Source organism: Mirounga leonina, unplaced genomic scaffold (assembly GCF_011800145.1).
Source record: "Mirounga leonina isolate KUSES-001 unplaced genomic scaffold, KU_Mleo_1.0 Mir_125, whole genome shotgun sequence".
In the NCBI taxonomy this organism is placed as follows: domain Eukaryota; kingdom Metazoa; phylum Chordata; class Mammalia; order Carnivora; family Phocidae; genus Mirounga; species Mirounga leonina.
Genome location: NW_023270305.1, coordinates 55,043,928 through 55,064,725, shown reverse-complemented (window position 1 = coordinate 55,064,725; position 20,798 = coordinate 55,043,928). Strand labels below are relative to the sequence as shown.

Genomic DNA, 20,798 nt, shown 5'->3' with positions numbered 1-20,798 from the left:
ATGAACACAGATATAAAAATCTTCACAAAAAATTCAACAATACATTAAAAAAATATCATTCACCACAATCAAATAGGATTTATTCAAGGGTGCAAAGGTGGTTAAGCACTCACAAATCAATGTGATATATCACATTAATAAGAGAAAAGATAAAAACCGTATGAGCACTGCAATAAGATGCACAAAAGCATTTGACAAAATACAACATCTTTTTATGATAAAATCTCTCAATGAAGTGGTTTTAAAGGAAACGTATCTCAAAATGATAAAGGCCAAATATGACAAACTGACAGTGTCATACTCAGTGGTGAAAAATAGAGCTCTTCCCCTAAGATCAGAAACAAGATAAGGATGTCCACTCTTACCACTTTTATTCAACATAGTACTGAAGTCCTACCTGCAGCAATCAGACAGGAAAAAGAAATAAAAGCCATCCAAATTGGTAAGGATGAAGTAAAACTGTCATGCTTTGCAGATGACATGATACTATAAATAGAACACCCTAAAGACTCCACCAAAAAACTATTAGAACTGATCAATGAATTCAGGAAAATTTCAGGATACAAAATTAATATACAGAAATCTGTTGCATTTTTATATACTGAGTAGCAGAAAGAGAAATTAAGAAAACAATACCATTTACAATTACACCCAAAAAAATTAAAATACTTAGGAATAAACCTAAGGTGAAAGACCTGCTATACTTTGAAATATAAAACACTGATAAAAGAAACTGAAGATAACAAAAACAAACAGAAAGATATGCCATGCTCATGGATTGGAAGAATTATTATTGTTGAAATGTCCATACTGCCCAAAGCAATCTACAGATTCAAGGCAATTCCTATCAAAATACCAACAGCATTTTTCATAGAACTAGAAGACAGACTAAAATTTGTGAGGAAGCACAAAAGACCTCGAATAGCCAAAGAAATCTTGAGGAAAAAAAAGAACAAAGCAGGAGGTATCATAATCCAGATTTCAAGATATACTACAAAGCTGCAGTAATCAAAACAGTACGGTACTGGCACAAAAACAGACACATAGATCAATGGAAGAGAATAAAGAGCCCAGAAATAAACCCATGCTTATAAGGTCAATTAATCTACGATGAAGGAGGCAGGAGTATACAATGGGAAAAAGACAGTATTTTCAATAAATGGTGCTGGGAAAATGGACAGCCACATGCAAACGAAGGAAACTGGACCACTTTCTTACACCATACACAAAAATAAATTCAAATTGGACTAAAGACCTAAATGAGACCTGAAACCATAAAAATCCTGGAAGAAACAATAGGTAGTAATCAGCCTTAGCAACATGTTTCTAAATGTGTCACCACAGGCAAGAGAAACAAAAGCAAAAATAAACTACTGGGACTACACCAAAGAAAAAGCTTTTGCAGTGAAGGAAACCATCAACAAAATGAAAAGGAAACCTAGTGAATGGGAGAAGATACTGGTAAATGATATATTCGATAAGAAGTTAATATCCAAAATATATAAAGAACTTACATAATTGAACACTACGAAACAAACAAAAATCCAATTATAAAATGGGCAGAGGGGAGCACCTGGGTGGCTCAGTCATTTAAGCATCCGACTCTTGATTTCAGCTCAGGTCATGATCTCAGGGTTGTGAGATCAAGCCCCATGTCAGGCTCTGTGCTAGGCGCGAAGCCTGCTTAAGATTCTCTCTCTCCCCTTCCCTCTTCCCTCACCCACCCCTCTCTTATTTAAAAAAAAAAAAAAAAGAAAGAAAAAAAGCAGAGGACCTGCATAGACATTTTTCTCAAGAAGACAAACAGATGGCCAACAAATACATGAAAAGATGCTCAACATCACTAATCATCTGGGAAATGCAAAATCAAAACAAGATATCAGCCTACACCTGCCAGAATGACCAAAATCAAAAAGCAAGAAATAACAAGTATTGGCAAGGATGTAGAAAAAAAAAAAAAGGAGCCCTTGTGCACTGTTGGTTAGAATGTAAACTGGGGTGGCCACTGTGGAAAACAGTGTGGCAGCTCCTCAAAAAATTAAAAATAAAAATATCATATGACTCAGTAATTCTACTACTGGGTATTTACAAAAGAATATAAAAACACTAATTTGAAAAGGTGCACTCTGTTTATTGCACTTTTATGTACAGAAGCCAAGATATGAAAGCAACCCTAAGTGTCCACTGATAAATGAATGGATAAAGAAGATTTGTGTGTACATATATACACAATGGAATACTACATAGCCATAAAAAGGATGAAACCTTGACATCTGTGACAATATGGATGGACCCGGAGGGTATTAAGCTAAGTGAAATGAATCAGACAGAGAAGGACAAGTAACTTATGATGTCAATTTATGTGAAATCTAAAAAAACTGGTGGTTGTGGGGTTGGGGGAGGTGAAATAGATAAAGAGGATTAAGAAGCTGAAACTTCAGTTATAAAATAAGTCTTGGAGATGAAAAGTACAGCATACAGATTATAGTCAATAGTACTGTAATAATAGGGGTGCCTGGATGACTCAGTCATTAAGCGTCTGCCTTCGGCTCAGGTCGTGGTCCTGGGGTCGTGGGATCGGGCCCCACGTCGCGCTCCCTGCAGGAAGCCTGCTTCTCCCTCTCCCACTCCCCCTGCTTGTGTTCCCTCTCTCACTATATCTGTCAAACAAACCAACAAATAATCTTTAAAAAAAAAAAAAGTACTGTAATAATATATGACGACAGATGGTGACTATACTTATAGTAAACACTGAGCAATGTACAGAAGTGTTGAATCAACATGTTGTACACCTGAAACTAATAAAACACTGTATATTAATTATACTTCAATAAAAGAAAAAGATTCGAGCAATCCAGTTTATGAGGAAAAAAGCATCCTTAACATTTACATTTTAATTTTAACTTGACTGTTTTTTAATGTTTAAACAGTATTTTAATTTTGGGATTTTTGGGGGGGGTATACAATAAATTTGTAAAAATGAACATGTTCTATAAATCAGACCCGTGGATAAAAGTTTTAACTTCAACTTAGAACAATCAGATGAGCAAATTAATTTCACTTGGCTTCTGCAATATGGAATAGCGTTTATCCGTACAAGACTTGAGTGAGACAACATACATAAAATGCTAAACTGTTTAGCATAAAATGTATGTTTAAAAATTGACAGCCATTATTAAAAGTCATACGGTCCTTGACCTGGAGAAGTTCACAGCCCATGAACAAAAACAGCAAACTGAAAAATATCTGTATCATATCAAAGTATCAATATTATAATATAAATATTACATGTATATATGACATAGGCGCCCCATTATTTTTCTAATAAAAAAATCATAATTGTTCTAATCATAATCATTTTATTTCACATGTAAAAATAAATGGTCTGTGAGCCATCCTTTCACTTCATGATGTGACAGATTAGTGAAGAACACTCTAGCCTAATATTTGAACTATGTGTCAGGTCTGTGTCGGGATCTCTACTACAAAGATAAGAGCATCCAGTACACAGGGAGGTCACAGCTCCCATCTTGATGGTAATGAAGTATTTGATCAAGACATACTCAGCCTCTTAAAGACTTAATATTGCATCAATAAATATGGGTGTGTGGTAGAAAACTTCAAAGGTGACTTCCAACTCTAAAAGTCAAGAATTCTAAATATAACTGTTTGAAAATCCATAAAGCAGACAGTTCTGTCCACTTAAAAGTACCTATCTTTACTCCCATTTAGTTTCAATTCGTGTTTATAAATAGATTTTCTCATTCAAATTATATATAAGTATCTATCCATTAAATATGAACAATTTATATGATTCAACATAGTCATTTCTTCTTTAATCATACCAGAATCAAACTATTTGGACATTATATCTTCTATCCCCATGTATCCAAGGGAAGAAGCCAATGATGCATTACAAAACTACCATTATTTTCTAAAATAAAGGGAAAAAAAATCAGTCTTCCAAAACTTTTGAGTTTTTGGAATAGGTTAGGAACCACAAATTTCTAGCAGGAATAGCAAGCAATTATATAGCTATAACATGGCGAAGATCCAAAAATTACTGCAGGTATTAATTTACTAATCAAAGAGAAAAATGCCAGCTTTTTTTTTTTGCACATATACGTAATGCCATGATGGAAGGAAATGAAATAGAGGAAGGAAGACATAAAACAGGGGGAAAAAACTAAAGAAGACAAAAATAAGCAGCAAAAAAAAAGCAAAAGCAAAAACAACAAAAAAAAACCCCTTAAGGTACACACACAATAGGCTTAGGATTCCAAAAGCAATAAGCTGTCTTACAGGGAAGAAATGTATCCCAGTAACCAAGATAATGATGCAGAAGCCTACCCCTAAGCCTTCCTGTGGTGAGAGAAAGGAGAAGACAGGATGCTAAGCAACCTCTTGTCCTTAAAACATTAAAAAATAAAAGTGAAAGGGACACCCAGGTGGCCCAGTTGGTTAAGCATCTGCCTTCCATCAGGTCATGATCTCAGGGTCCTGGGATCAAGCCCAGCATTGGGCTCCCTGCTCAGCCGGGAGCCTGCTTCTCTGTTTCCCTCTGCCACTTCCCCCGGCTCCTGCTCTCTCTCTCTCTAAGTAAATAAAATCTTTTAAAAATAAAATAAAATAAAAGTGAAAGGAAGAGAAATACTGAAATATCTAGAAAATATAAAACAAGGTGAGCAAAGGACATTCTACTCTACCTGCTCCAAAGATATGCAGCAAGGGCCCATGCTGAGGCATACCAAGCACACTATCTTTCAGTCTGTGTATTTCCATGTGGGGCAGAACTACAACAGAAAAAAAAGGTATAGACCAAACACCAGGAATTGGAAAACTACCTCTGTAACATTACCTGCAAGGGAGCACAAAGCTAAGTTAACAGGGGAGATATTCTTGGGTATGGAGTCCGATCCTCCTGTGTGAAAAGCAAAGGTCAGAAGAATAACAAGAATTTATTAATCTTGAGGAAAAAAACAGACCTCTCAACATAATTTGAAAAGAGCAAGCATAAAGATATTAAGAGATCAACCTAATATTAGGTTCACCTAAGACACTTAATGAAATTCTCTGCACTGAAATCCGAATACCTGGACTATTCTGTATATGGGCTTCTCAATGGAAAGATCTATTATGTGGCATCTGTGCACTGATTCACTGAAAATTTCTGAACAAACACAACTGAAAAGATTTCTAAGCAAGCAGTCTGGTCAGTGTGATGGATTTGGTATTTAAACCTTGAGATCATGAACCAATAGAAAGTCTGTCTGGTCAAAGGTCTACATGCCTTACAAAAAAACTAAAAAGGCTTATTCTATTTTCTGACTAGTTTTATAATGTTAAAACACAGCCTATTTTGGCAATGCTTGCCCACTTTTATTGCTGGAGGATGTAATGAATCAAGTACCCTGACATTTGAGCACAGAAAGGTCAAGTTGGTTATTACAGTTCATGTTTAATAAATAAACCATCAGAAAAGTAGGTTATATATACCATTACTCTCAAAACCTTAAATGGTGTCGTATTTCCTTATGAAGCATAGCCAATGAACAGGCAGGTAGATAAAGTTGTTCTTATTAGCTCCATGACTAGACAATGCACCTTCAGAGAAAGAAATCACTGATCTGGTTTCCACAGTGTTATAGTCCACTGATGAACTGTCTGTATGCTTAAGTCTAAACTCTATTCAAAACATGCTAGTACCAAAGAAAGGGAAACCCTCTTACACTGTTGGTGGAAATGCAAGCTGGTGCAGCCACTCTGGAAAACAGTATGGAGGTTCCTCAAAAAAATGAAAATAGAGCTACCCTACAACCTAGAAATTGCATTACTAGGTATTTACCCCAAAGAAACAAATGTACTGATCTGAAAGGGCACTTGGACCCCAATGTTTATAGCAGCAATGTCTACAATAGCCAAACTATGGGAAGAACCCAGATGTCCATCAACAGATGAATGGGTAAAGAAGAGGTGATATTTATATACAATGGAATACTACTCAGCCATCAAAAAGAATGAAATCTTGCCATTTGCAATGATGTGGATTAAACTAGAGGGTATTATGCTAAATGAAATAAGTCAATCAGAGAAAGACAATTATCATATGATTTCACTCATGTAGAATTTAAGAAACAAAACAGAGAAGCACAGGGGAAGGGAAGGAAAAATTAAGACAAAATCAGAAAGGGAAACAAACCATAAGACACTCTTAATCATAGGAAACAAACAGAGTTGCTGGAGGGAAGGGGGTGGGGGAATGGGATAACTGGGTGATGTAATGAGCACTGGGTATTTTTTTTTTTTTTAAAGTTTCTTTTTTTTTTTTTTTTATTTAAGAGAGAGAGAATGAGAGAGAGCACATGAGAGGGGGGAGGGTCAGAGGGAGAAGCAGACTCCCTGCCGAGCAGGGAGCCTGATGCGGGACTCAATCCAGGGACTCCAGGATCATGACCTGAGCCGAAGGCAGTCGCTTAACCAACTGAGCCACCCAGGCGCCCATGAGCACTGGGTATTATATAAAACTGACGGATCATGAACTCTACCTCTGAAACTCATAATATACTTTATGTTAATTGAATTTAAATGAAAAAATAGTAAAAAAAAAAAATGCTAATTCCATAGGGAAGGCTAGATCTTTAAATGCATTTAATTGAAGTCTATATTCTATACAGTAGAAAATGTTAATAAAATCTTTGTTTTATAAAAAAATATAATGGCCTCTCACAAAGCCTCAAATTCTGCCATTAATATTTTGATCTTGTTATTTTTCTAGGATTTCTTATAAACCTACATGGGAAATGTTCAGATATTTTTAATTAAAAAAAGAAAGCAGGGGCACCTGCTAGAATTTTAAGGTCCTAGCATTAGAAAAGCTCTGGGACAAAGAAAAAAATAACCAGTGGTTGAGCTGAGGTGAGGTGTTTCATTAAGAAGCACCACTCTGAGGCTGACTGAAGCAGTACGGCTAGGTAAAAAGTAAATGCAAAGGAAGTGAAGTAGGGAGTCAGAATTACCTGATTCCTAGCCATTTGCCAACAAGGGAAACATAAGATCAATTCTCTAAAAGGTAAATATATTTTGAAAAATTTTTCCTCATGAAATCAATTTAAATAAAGCTTTAATGGTAACAAAAGGGTTATCTCTGAAGTAGCCAAAATATTATGTCTATAGAAAGATCTGCCCAATTTAGGTTGTTGTCTTATTATTGAGCCTTGAATGCTCATTATGTAATCTAAATACAAGTCCATTATCAGATATGTAATTTGCAAATATTTTCTCTTAGGCTGTGACTTGTCTTTTTATTCTCTTAACAGTATTTTTCAGGAACAGAAATTTTTTATTTTGATTAAGTCCAATTTATCAATTTGTTCTTATACGGATTTTGTTTGGGGTGTTATATTAAGAAATCCCAAAGTCCCAAAGCTTTTTCCTTCCAGAATTTTCATTGTCTTAGGTTTTACATTAAGTTCATAATCCAATTGGAGTTAATTTCTGTCTATGGATTGAAGTTCATCTTCTTTGGTATACAGCAAACTGTTTCAGCCCAATTTAATGAAAAGACTGTCTTTCCTCCACTGAATTATCTTTGCACCTTTGTATATACATACAACTACTTTCAGCAGTTTGTATGGGTATACATACGATCCCCAACTTACAGTGGCCTGACTTAATGATATTGCGACTTTACAATGGTGTGAAAAATGATATGCTTTCAGTCGAATCCGTACTTCAAATTTTGAATTTTGATCTTTCCAGGCTAGTAACATGCAGTACGATATTCTTGTGATGCTGGGCAGAGAGCCATGCTACCACAAGGCTAAACAATCAATACTTACAAACCATTCTGTGCCCATACAACCATTCTGCTTTTTGTTTTCAGTATAGCATTCAATAAAGTACATGAGATATTCAACACATTATTATAAAATAGGCTTTGCGTTAGATGACTTTGCCCAAGTGCTGGCTAATGTAAGTGTTCTGAGCATGTTTAAGGTAGGCTAGGCTAAGCTGTGCTGTCCGGTAGGTTACATGTATTAATTGCATTTTCAACTTAAAGTATTTTTAACTTATGATGGGTTTATCAGGATGTAACCCCATCTTAAGTCAAGGAGTATTTCTATAATGCCACATTGTCTTGATAAGGGTAGATTTATATCTTGAAATCAGGTCATATTAAGTCCTCTAACTTTCTTCTTTTTTTCCAGTTTCCTATTCTAGGTCATTTGCATTTTCCTTATGTATTTTAGAATTATATCATCAGTTTCTAAAATCAATCTGTTGGGATTTTGACTGGGATTGCATTGAATCTGTAGATCCATTTGAAGAGAACTGCCATTTTAACAATACTGAAAAGTCTAATGCATTAATGTGGCCTCTCCCCGTTTATTTAAGTCTTTAGGCAAAAAATTTGCAGATATTTCACCAAAAAAGATATATGGATGACAAATAAGCACATAAAAATATGCTTAAAATCACTGGTCATTAAGGGAATGCAATTAAAACCACAATGAGTTACGACTACACACTATCAGGATGACTAAAATGAGAAAGATAGGGGTGGCTCAGTCAGTGAAATGTCCAACTCTTGACCTCAGCTCTTGATCTCAGAGTCATGAGTTTGGGCCCCATGGTGGGCTCCATGCTGGGTGTGGAGCCTACTTAAAAAAAAAGAGAGAGAGAGAGAGAGAGAGAAAGACTGGCCATATCAAATGTGAGCAAGGATGAAGGCTGTAGAGAAACAGGACCTCTCAGACACTATTGTTTGGAATGTAAAATGTTAACAACCACTTCTATAAGCAACTGTTTTGTTTTTTTTTTTTAATGTGAGCAGTTTCTTAAAAAATTAAACATACACCTCCTATATGATTCAGCATTCCACTCCTAGGTATTTGCTGAAGAGAAATGAAAGCGTATGTTCATATAACGACATTACATAATGTTCACAGCAGCTCTATTTGTAATAGCCAAATCTTGAAAACAATTCCTATGTCCATCAACAACTAAATGGAAAATATTTAGTAAATCCATACAATGGAGTACTACTCAGCATAAAAAGAATGAGCTATTATTATATGCCACAGAAGAATTCCTATGCTGGGGAAAGAAATCTGACAGAGAAGAATACATAGAATTATACAAAACTCTAGAAAGTAGATCAGTAGTTGCCTGGGGACCAGCGGGAGGACCAAGTGGGACAGAGAAATTACAAAGGGGAGTGGGGAAACTTGGGTCTAATGGAAATGTTTATTATCTTAATTGTGGGGTTGATTTCACAGGTATAAACATTGGTCAAAACTCAAATTGTACACTTTATAATATGTTCAGTTTATTACATATCAATTATACCTTAATAAAGCTGTTAAAAAAACTAATTTCTGGGTAGAAATGGGATCTACATAGCAATATCTTTTTTGCAGTAGATTAATAATTAGGAGCTAAAAAATTACAAAGTAGCAATATTTCTAACACTGAGGACAAAGGCAGAAAAGCTACTGTTCATAAATGCACCACTTGGAGAATGAAATTTTATCACTTTTTTATATATAGATATATAAAATGTGTATATACTGAAGAAGGAAGGAAAAAAGATATATATGAGAACTCAGGTGTTAGCTATTCTCCCATAACTGTTATTAAATTATGTTAAACTAGGAAAGCACTTAAGCAGAAAAGTGTGAACACTGCCAATCTCAAAATGTAACGCTTATTATCTTTAAAAGCATTTTGTTACTTTTATAATACCTGAAGTGATATAATAATGTCAGTCACTTAACCAGATCTTAGAGTATAATATCTTCATCTTAAGTACTATTATTTCCAGTATTTTAATAATTTTCTCACAGTCCTGGAATGTGATCTTTTGTGCTCTGATGACACTTAAATTAATAGCATAATTTTCTGGTACTTGCAACAGTTGCTTTCCCTTCTGATTTTTTTTATACTTTCCTATAATATGTGCAGATAAATCCTCTAATAATCATTTTTGCCTTTATCTCTGGGGGATTCAAAAAGCTTCAGTAGAATAAGGAAATATCAAGAGATTAAACTTTTTAAGAAATTTAATTTTAATAATAATTGCAATATTTCTAATCAGATATCTTTAAAGAGATAGCAAATCTCTTAAATATTTAGTTCATTTTATCTTATTTGCAAGCTTCACTGATGTTCTCCACACCTTCTGTAGGTAGCTCTATAACTACATCTATTTAATCAAATGCTATTCTCTGTCAAGCAATCCACAGAGAATATATCAACTCTTCCTATACTTAGGTTTATTTTGACTGTAACTGACCAGTGGTGAGGATGATTTAAAAGATTTCTACTATTTTTAGGTCATGTGAACAAGGTATCTACCCACAAAGTCAAATGAAACAGACTTACTTCATATGTTCCTATGTAGCCATTACAGAATGACTATAGCAACTACCTTAAAAAAAAAAAAAAAAAAAAGAAAGATTAAAGAAAGAAACATCTGTCAAGCGCATGTTGAAAATTAGTAGGCACTCTCATATGTGGTCCTTAGCTATCCTATATTATAGACCATTAAGAAAAAAAAAAAATCAACACCAAGCCAATTAGGAGAGGATTCTGAGTAGATGGCTAAGCAGAAAGCACCAGGAATCTGTCTTCCCACCTAGACATTTACACTGATAGAATCTGTCTGATATATTTTGGAACTCTGGAGTCTATTGAAGGCTTGCAAATTCTATCAATTTCAGCTCTTAGCATGACAGAGGCTACCCATCACCCAGCCCCATGACAGGCAGCCCTGCAGGTACTCCAGAAGCAACTTACACACAGCTTACAGGAGGTATGGTAGGTAAAGAGATCTGTCTTCCAAGTAACAGCGATCTGTGTTGGACCCAACTGCGGCTTCTAATCTTGGAGGCGTAGACAAAGAGGCAGTGGGACATTGCTGATGCACCTCCTCCCATTGTTGCAAGCCCCTCCTCCTCCTGCAGAAGTGACTTACAGAATATTTAAAGAGCCAGTGCCCTCCCCCTTCCACTTCATTTTTCTTTTTTTCCCCTTTAGGGAATCAGACATTAGAGACACAAACATTTCAAAGTAACTGCATAGACAAGGGAAATGTGGAAGTCACTGTGAAAGCCCAGGGAAAGATGCAGGCTCAAAAACGACCAGGAAACACACTAAACTTATACCACAGGCTGATCCTTAGCACAGAGACAGCTTATAACAATCAAAAAAATAAAAACAAAATAAACAATGGGAGATTTTAATCTTTCTTCTCTAGGGAGAAAGGGAAATCCAATTTCTAGAGTTACCTCACTATTAGAGTATCCAGTTTTCAACAACAAAATTACAAGGCATAAAAGAACAGTAAAGTGTGGCCCTGATCCAAAGGAAAAACGTTAACAGCAACTTTCCCTAAAAAAGATCTGAGAGTAGATTACACAAAGAATTTGAAAGAGACGGTCTTAAGTAGGCTTTCAAAATTAGAGAGATGTGGAGAAAGTCAAGAAAATGATGAACAAAATGGAAACATCAATAAATAGAAAGAAAACCTAAAAAGAAACCAAAAAGAAATTGTGGAGCTGAAAGTACAATGATGGAAATGAAAAATTCACAAAAGGAATCTAAAGGCAGATTTGAGCATACAAAAGAATCTGAGACCTTAAAGACAAGATGTCAACTATCAAATCTGAGCAACAGAAAGCAAAAAGAATGCAGAGAAGTGAGCAGAACCTAAGGGAACTGTGGGACAACAAGTTGACCAATGTATGCACTGTGGGGACCCAAAAGAAGAGAGGAAAGTGGCACAAAGAGAATATTTGAATAATGTCTTAAAATTCCCAATTTTGATGAAAGACATGAATATAAACAAGATATCAACAAAGTCCAAGCAAGATGAAATCAAAGAGACCCACACCAAGACACATTATATTCACACTTTCAAAGCCAGAGGCAGACAGTCTTGGAAAAAGCAAGAAGCGACTCATCATATATTAGGGACCCTCAAAAACAATCAGATTTCTCATCAGAAATTTTGAAAGGCAGAAAAGGCAGTAGGCTGATATATTCAAAGTGCTTAAACAAAACAAAAACAAAAACAAAACTGTCAACCAAGAATCTGTATCTAGCAAAACTGTCCTTCATCAGTGAGGAAGAAATTAAGACATTCCCAGATGAACAAAAGCTGAAGGAGTTCTCTATTAGAATCACACTGCAAAAAGTGCTAACGGGAATCTCACAGGTTGAAATGAAAGGACACTAGACAGTAACATGAAGTTCTTTGAAGAAATAAAGATCTCAGTAAAGGTAATTACATGGGCAATTATAAAAACTAGTATTATTGTAACAATGGCTTAACTCCACTCTTTGTTTTCTATAGGATTTAAGAGACTAATACATTTTTATAACAATTATTAGACTAAAAGCTAGACTTATTTGTAACTTTGGTCTGTAACTCCGCATTTTGTTTTTGACATAACTTATGAGACAAATGCATTTAAAAAATTATTAGTTTAGTTTGGGGCACACATATATAAAAATGTAACCTTGTGACATCAACAACCGAAAAGCACTGGTACAGAGTTGCCAAGGACCAAAGGTCCGGTTATTGAAGTTAAAGTGGTACAAATCCAAATGAGAGAGTTTCAACTTCAAGATATTAAATGTAATCCCCATGGTAACCACAGAGAAAATAACTACAGAATATACACAAAAAGAAATGAGAAATTTAAATGTTTAACTACAAAAAAAAAAATCAACTAACTCTAAGTAATGCAAAAAAATGAGAGACAAAATAACTATATAACATGAAAAACAGCAGCAAAATGACAGAAATATGTCCCTCTGTATCAATCATTACTTTAAATGTAAATGGATTAAATTCTCCAATCAAAAGACAGATTTTAGTAAGAACCAAATGTGACCTTGTACATATTTTGGCAGCTAAAACTCTTCAGGGCTACTGATGGGTGATCCCCAAAATTAGTCTTATCTTTGCTGCATGCAGAGAAAGATTTCTCCTTTCATGTTTTCTTTTGGCCGGGGGGGAGGGAGCGGGGAGAAGGGTATTGCAAAAATACTCATTTTGACATTACAGGGACTCTTGTTAGAGCTCCTCTCCAACAGACATTAACATTTGAGCAACAGCCACGTGGTGACTGTATCCACTCAGTTGACAATGCCATCAAATGTAGCTAGCTTACTTCTATCAGTATGGTTTTTGAGCCTGCTCTTATGTTTTCAGAGGTGCAAGGAGTATATTTTTGCACTAAAATCTAAAGATACTTTAAAAAACACTTCACAAAAACAGTCCTTTGTCATTATTTACTCATGTGTTTGTACATTTTTGTATGCTAATTTATGAATGATTTTTTTCAATAAAACATACGCAACAACCAAAAATAAAAAACAAAAATACACAGATTGGCTAATGGATAAAAACACATGATCCAACTATATGCTGTCTATAAGAGTCTCATTTTAGAGACAAAGAGGTTGAAAGTGAAAGGATGAAAAAAGATTATTCCATGCAAATAACAGCCAAAAGACAGCAGGGATGGCAATACTAATTATCAGCCAAGATAGACTTTAAATTAAAATAGGTCACAAGAGACAAAGCAGGACATTACAGGCCCATCTTCGATATACTGTGGATTTGGTTCCTGACCACTGCAATAAAGCAAATGAATTTTTTGGTTTCCCAGTGCATATAAAAGTTATGTTTACACTGTATTGTAGTCTATTAAGTATGTAATAACATATGTCTAAAAAATGTAAATACTTTCATTAAAAAATACATTATTGCTAAAAGGTGCTAACTATCCTCTGAGTTTTCAGAGTTATAATCTTTCTGCTGGAAGAGGGTCTTGCCTCGATGTTGATGGCAGTGGACTGATCAGGGTAGTGACTGCTGAAGTTTGATGTGGTTATGACAATTACTTGAAATAAGACAAAAATGAAGTCTGAGGCATTAAGAGACTCTTCCCTTCACAAACAATTTCTCTGTAGAATGCAATGCTGATAGCATTTTACCCACAGTAGAACCTTCGACATGGGAGTCAATCCTCTCAAACCCTACCACTGCTTTATCAACTAAGTTTATGTAATATCTTAATCCCTTGCTGTCCTTTCAATAATCTTCACAATATCTTCACCTGGTATAGACTCCATCTCAAAAAACCACTTTCTTTGCTCACTCCTAAGAAAAACTCCAATCCACTAAAATTTGATTATGAGATTGAAGCAACTCAGTCCCACCTTCAGGCTCCACTTTCAAGTCTAGTTCTCTTACTATTTCCATCATATCTACAGTTTCCCTCCTCCACTGAAGTCTTGAACTCCTTAAATTCTTCCAAGACGGTTGGAATCCACTTCTTCCAGACTCCCGTTCATTTTGATATTTTGACCTGTCCCATGAATCACAAATGTTCTTATGGCATCTTGAATAGTGGATCCCTTCCAGAAAGTTTTCAATTTACTTTGCCTAGATCTATCAGAAGAATCACTACCTATGGCAGCTATAGCCTTACAAATATCTTCCTTAAATAATAAGACTTGAAAGTCAAAATGACCCCTTAATCCATAGGCCGCAGAATGGATGTTGTGTTAACAGGCATGAAAACACGAATATCATTGTACATCTCCACCAGAGCTGTTGGGTTGCCAGGTACATTGCCAATGAATAGTAACATTTTAAAAGAAATTTCTTTCTTTTTTCTTACCATGTTGTAAACAGATGTGCTGTCACCCATGTTTTGTTGTTCCATTTATAGAGCATGGGCAGAGTAGATTTAGCATCATTTTAAGAGCTCTAGGATTTTCAGAATGGTAAGTAAGCATTGGCTTCAACATAAAGTCACCACTTGCATTAGCCCCTAACAAGTCAAACTTATCATTTGAAGCTTTAAGGCCAGACACTGACTTCTCACTATGCAAGTCATAGATGGCATCTTCTCCCAATAGAAGGCTGCTTTGTCTACACTGAAAATCTATTATTTAGTGTAGCCACCTTCATTCACTATCAGCTAGATCTGGATAACTTGCTGCTTCACCTTGCACTTTTATGTTAAGCAGAGGACTTCTTTTCCTTAAACCTCATGAACCAACCTCTGTAGCCTCAAACTTCCTCACCTCTTCTTTGCCCTCATAAAATTGAAGAATCAAGGCTTTGCTCTGGATTAGGTTTTGCCTTAAGAGAATACTGTGGCTGGTTTGATTTTCTATCTACACCACTTAAACTTTCTCTGTATCAGCAATAAGACAGTTTTGCTTTGTTTGTTCACTGCAGTAGCACTTTGAATTTCCTTCCAGAACTTTTCCTTTGCATTCACAACCTGGCTAAGTGTTTGGCTCAAGACGCCTAGCTTTTGGCCTATCCTGGTTTTTGCCATGTCTTCCTCACTAAATTTAATCATTCCCAGCTTTTGATTTAAAGTGAGAGACATGTGACTCTTCCTCTCACTTAGAGGCCATTTAGGCTCATTAATTGGCCTAATTTCAAAATTTTTGTATCTTGGGGAATAGGACAGCCAAAGGAGAGGGAGAGATGGGGGGAATGTGCAGTATGGGCAGCAGTCAGAACACATTAAGTTTGCCATCTTACATGGGTGCAATTCCTAGTGACTCAAAACAATTACAATAGTCACAAAGATCCCATCACAGATCATCGTAACAAATAATGAAAAAGCTTGAAATACTACAAGAATTACCACAATGGGACAAAGACACAAAGTGAGCAAATGGTATTGGAAAATGGCACCAACAGACTTCAAGGCAAGATTGCCACAAAACTTCAAGTTGTTAAAAAACTCATTATCTGTGAAGCAAAATAAAGCAAAGTACAATAACAACAAAGTATTCCCGTACACTAGACCCCGCCTAACTCTAGCAAAAGCTCCAGTCTTATCTCTAACTCTGACCACAGGGTACAAAATGCTGTGTAATTGATGCAATATCTCCTATAATTTCATGTCTTTGTTCTTTGGCTAACGCAGTTCTCCCGTGAAGTATCATCTCTCCTCCCAAACCTAACTTCTCATTCCTCAAGACAACTGAGCTCAAGTAACATCTTATCCAGAAAACTTGCTTGACCACATCAGGTTAGATTACGTGCTTCTACTCCACCTTATCAAAATGGTTCATCCTAATAACACATTTTATTGAAATTATTTTAAATACCTCTTTCCTCATCAGACTGAAAGTTAATCCTGAAAGCCTATCCTAGGTATTAGAACCTAATTCACTTTAACATCCTCAGAATCCAGCTCAGTGTTCCACATATAGTAGATAATAAATGTATGTTACATTTAAATTGTTTTCTACTGAAAAATGTTGCTCCTTGCTTTTCTGTTTATGTACTTTTTCAAGGTAACTATTAAGGAAGACTTGACCATGACAGCTATACAATTTAATCTAGTAAAGCACTAAAAATAGGACAGAACTTCCCTAGTAGACTTTTGTAAGTTAGTTCTTCTTTATCTTACCTAAGTTCTATAAAGGTCCAAAGAAACCTGAACGTTCCACACTAATCCCCTCCATATTACACAAGTGGGTGGGAAAATATGAGGATTTATTTCTTTTGTCACTTGCCTATAGTTGGAAATGTGGAACTCCATTCATATTTAGCATAATTAGAAATTTCAATATTTCTCTTTAACTAGCAGCCCAGTGGTGAAAGCAATGAAAAAATTTTAACATTCCTTGTTCACAACTAGTTTATACATCAGAATTCAAACAAAGTAGGAACTATACATTTAATATTCTATAAAAAGAGGGTACAAGCTATTAGGTAAGGAAGGTGGATTAAATACACACACCTAATTTCAGTCCCTCCCCAAAACTCATTAAAACTATGTTGTTGCTGTTCTTCCTTTAAGGCACAATCTCACAAAAAACAGGGAGAACTGGAGAGGCAACAAGAACAAAATTTTGGAAGCAGAAAAACAAAGGGATCGCTCATATAAGCAGAGGTGCAAATTCCTAAAAAAGTTAAGAAATGCAATCTGGCAATAAACAATAGACATGGAGATCACATGTGTGTGAGCAATAGATAAATATAAAATACACCATAACCTGAATGTATTTTAAGAACAAAGGACTAGCTTAACATTAGGAAATCAAATGATCAATTCACCACATTTACAGACTAAAGGAGAAAACAATTTGACTTTCTTAATATATAGAAAGAATATATTTGACAAAATTCAACTTTCGTTCATAACAAAACTCTTAGCAAACTAGAAATAGCAATGAATTCCATTAATAATTGTTAAAGGACTTTAGTACAAGAAATATATAGATAAAAATCTACCTAATAACAAAAACTTTAAATTTTTTTTTTTTTTTTTGAGATCTGGAACAAGACAAGAATATTAGTGTTTACTATTTGTATTTCACATTGTATTAGAAAGCCTACCCAGAGCAATAAGGGGGGGTATAAAGATGGGAATAGAGGAAATGAAACTGTCATTACAAAAGACAGGATTATGTTCACAGAAAAAATCCAAACGAATTTACTGATAAATCATTAGCTAAGAGTTTAACAAGGCTACTAGACAGAAAATCATTTAAAAAAAATAGATTTGTAGGGGTGCCTGGGTGGCTCAGTCGTTAAGCGTCTGCCTTCAGCTCAGGTCATGATCCTGGGGTCCTGGGATCAAGCCCCACATCGGGCTCCCTGCCTGCTCTGCAGGAAGCCTGCTTCTCCTTCTCCCACACCCCCTGCTTGTGTTCCCTCTCTCACTGTGTCTCTGTCAAATAAATAAAACCTTAAAAAAAAAAAAAAAAAGATTTATATGCATCAGCAACAAACAAAACTGAAGGGGGACAAAATGACCACAATACACAACTAAGAATGGCCAAAATTAAGAAGTCTGAAAAAAACAAGTGATTAACTAGGATATCATTTTTTGCCTCTTAGCTCCAAATCCACTGTCATTACCTGTTCTGTGATAATGGAGGTTTACCCTGTAAGCATGTCTCTTTAACAGCTATGTGATATTCAGCCCTATCAGTAGCAGATGGCATCAGGTTAAGTGCTAACTAATTCAGGCTGTGGTTTCCTGTCCACCAGCCTTGGTCTACTTAATACCTCAGAGGAATGTTTTCTGCTTGCTCAGAAACAGAATGCTGGAAGAGTCTTCTCCAAGAAATCTGACCAACCAATCAACCATTCCAAAAGACCTAAAGGTATTGACATTAGGCATTCCTCATTACGAGATCTAGTCAGATGACTCTACAATAAAGTTCACAGTTGACAAGCCCCACACATGCACTCAGAGCTTCCAAACAGCTTATTTTTTTAATTTTTTTTTCCAAAGAGCTTTTTCTATCTGACTTTTAATCATGAGCAGATGACCAAAGATTGTAAGCACAGAAAAAGAGCAACTCAAGGAAAAACTACTTAGAGGAGAAAAATAATATCTCTAGGGAAAAAAAGAATATACACCCATGAAGTAAACTCTCAGAAATTAACATGACAAAAGTAAAAAAAAAATTCAACAAGAAGGTTATTAGGTAAATCTCATGAAATTCCCTCGAAATAAAGTCAACAAAAACCTAATATAGATGGCTAAGAAGAGATATAGCCAAGTGATGGAAAACTGGGGGTTGAATAAGTTTTAAGTAGAGAAAAAACTACAGAAATGAAAAAGATAATTGTTAACTCTAGGAATAACAAAAACCAGGTAACAAAGGAAAAATAATAGTTAACCACATGGCTTATCTCTGCATAGCATGTACACATGTTCATAATGTGAACACTGAGTACTGATATAATCAAAATTAAAGGATAACTATTTGGGTGCTCACTACAGCAGCACATATACTAAAACTGGAACAAGACAGAGAAGATTAGCATGGCCCCTGTGCAAGGATGACACACAAATTCATGAAGTAGTCCGTATAAAAAAATTAAAAATTAAATAAAAATAGAAGATAACTATTTGGGGAAAAACAGGAAGATAAGAAGTATATATGTGTGTGGAATGGGAGCAGGTAAAAGAAACAGCAAACCCATCTACAGGGGAAAGTTAACAGATAATGCCTAAACCAAGCAAACAAAAAGCAGTATAATTACAAGAACATGCAATAATATAAATAATATTAGAGCACCAAAAGGATCAGCTAGCAATCAAAAGTCGTTGACCCTGCAGAAGGAGAAAAAGGTGGGAAGGAGGCTAGGAAATGCTCTTTGGCCTAAAAAGAAAACAGCACCAACAAAAAAACCCTGTAACCTAACTCTTTAATCTATGTTCTTATGTAACTTTAATAAAAGTAAAAACTTTAAAAAGAAAAAGAAAATGAAAATAGCTTGCCCATATTCTCACAGTAAACTAAAAAATATGATTTTTTTAAAAAAGCATTCACAGTAGCAAAAAAAATTTTTTTAAATACTTAGGAATAAATTCAACAAAAATATGCAAAATGTAGATTAAGAAACCAGTGCTACTTAACAGGGACCTAAATAAATGCAGACATAACCAGTTCCTAGATTGTGAACACAATAGTTCTTAATTTGATGGATAAATGTAAACCTAATTATAACTAAAAACTAAATGATTCTAATACCTGGAATAAATGCACATTACCAATGTGTTTTAAAAACTGAAATATTTGAAGTGACAAGCCTAGTTTCAAAGCTATTATCCAGTGAGAATACCATTCTAAATGAAGGCATTAAAGGTGATTTTATATTTTCTTAATTTTGTTCATTCGTATTTACTTTCTCTCTCTCTCTTTTTTTTTTTTTTAAAGAATCAGTGCAGGGTACTTTTAAAATAAGTTACTGGGAAAAAAAAAAAAGGTAGTTAATAGGTTACTGAGTCCAACAGATCACATTGATACTTCTACCGTATCACATGATCTCAATAATGAATTAAGTTTCTTTGTTTTGGTCCTTTTGATGTCTCTTTAAACATACCACTAGGACAACAATAAAACTGCCAAGAAGGCAAAAAGCGTGTTTACTTGACCAATTTAAGAGTGAACAAAAATCCAGTATTAGGAGTTCTCCAACAAAGACAGCAAAGAGAAAAATGGAAAGAAAGATAATCTAGTAATGGGTCAAAAAAGAAAGTTCTACAGGATCCTTAGAGTGGATTGTGAGGGTTCTTCCCCCAACACTGTTTATTTTAAATCAAATTTTTCTTAGAATCTCTGTGAAAAAGAAAAAGTTCATTATTTCCATATACATATGAACTGAGGCAAAGGGCAGTCACATGACTTATTTGAAATTAAACAATTAAGTCAATGACTGAACTGTAAACAGAACCTAGGATACCCAACTGCTAGTCTGCCGCTCTAACTAATGGATCGTGCTCCCTGCTATGTAATAGGACTGTTTCCTTTAATGACAAATTCTTCATTCACCATCAGCTTATCAGCCAGAGGCTTCATCATTAGTTTTGCTATTCTTGCATTCATGGCATTATTCTAAGAATATGAGATTTCCATGATAAAAAATATAAAGACCACTGCTTATTATACCATACCAAATCTGAAAATTCCAACTGCCATGGCAAGGATACTTCACCAAGCCTGCACTTAATGGCACATTTATAGGTAGAACTGCCTTTTTTTTTTTTTTTAAGATTTATTTATTCATTTATTTGAGAGAGAGAGAGAATGCAAGTGAGGTGGGGAGGGGCAGAGCGAGTCCTAAGAACCTGCGAGCTGGGCACGGAGCTCGATATGGGGCTCGATCCCAAGACCCTGAGATCATGAGCTGAGCCGAAGCCAAGAGTCAGACACTTAACCGACTGCACCACCCAGGCACCCCAATTAATACCTATTTTGGGTTGGTCAGTGAGCTAGAGAAAATGAGT

General features: G+C 35.3%; 1 protein-coding gene and 1 non-coding gene across 3 annotated transcripts in view; one reads left to right on the top strand and one right to left on the bottom strand.

Annotated features, from left to right (window-relative positions):
* Positions 1 to 20,798, bottom strand: part of FANCL (FA complementation group L) — an 89,673-nt gene that overhangs the window by 19,653 nt on the left and 49,222 nt on the right. The window lies entirely within an intron of this gene.
* LOC118008379 lies at positions 18,776 to 18,882 on the top strand. Its single transcript, XR_004678681.1, has one exon. It is a non-coding gene; the product is annotated as a U6 spliceosomal RNA (small nuclear RNA).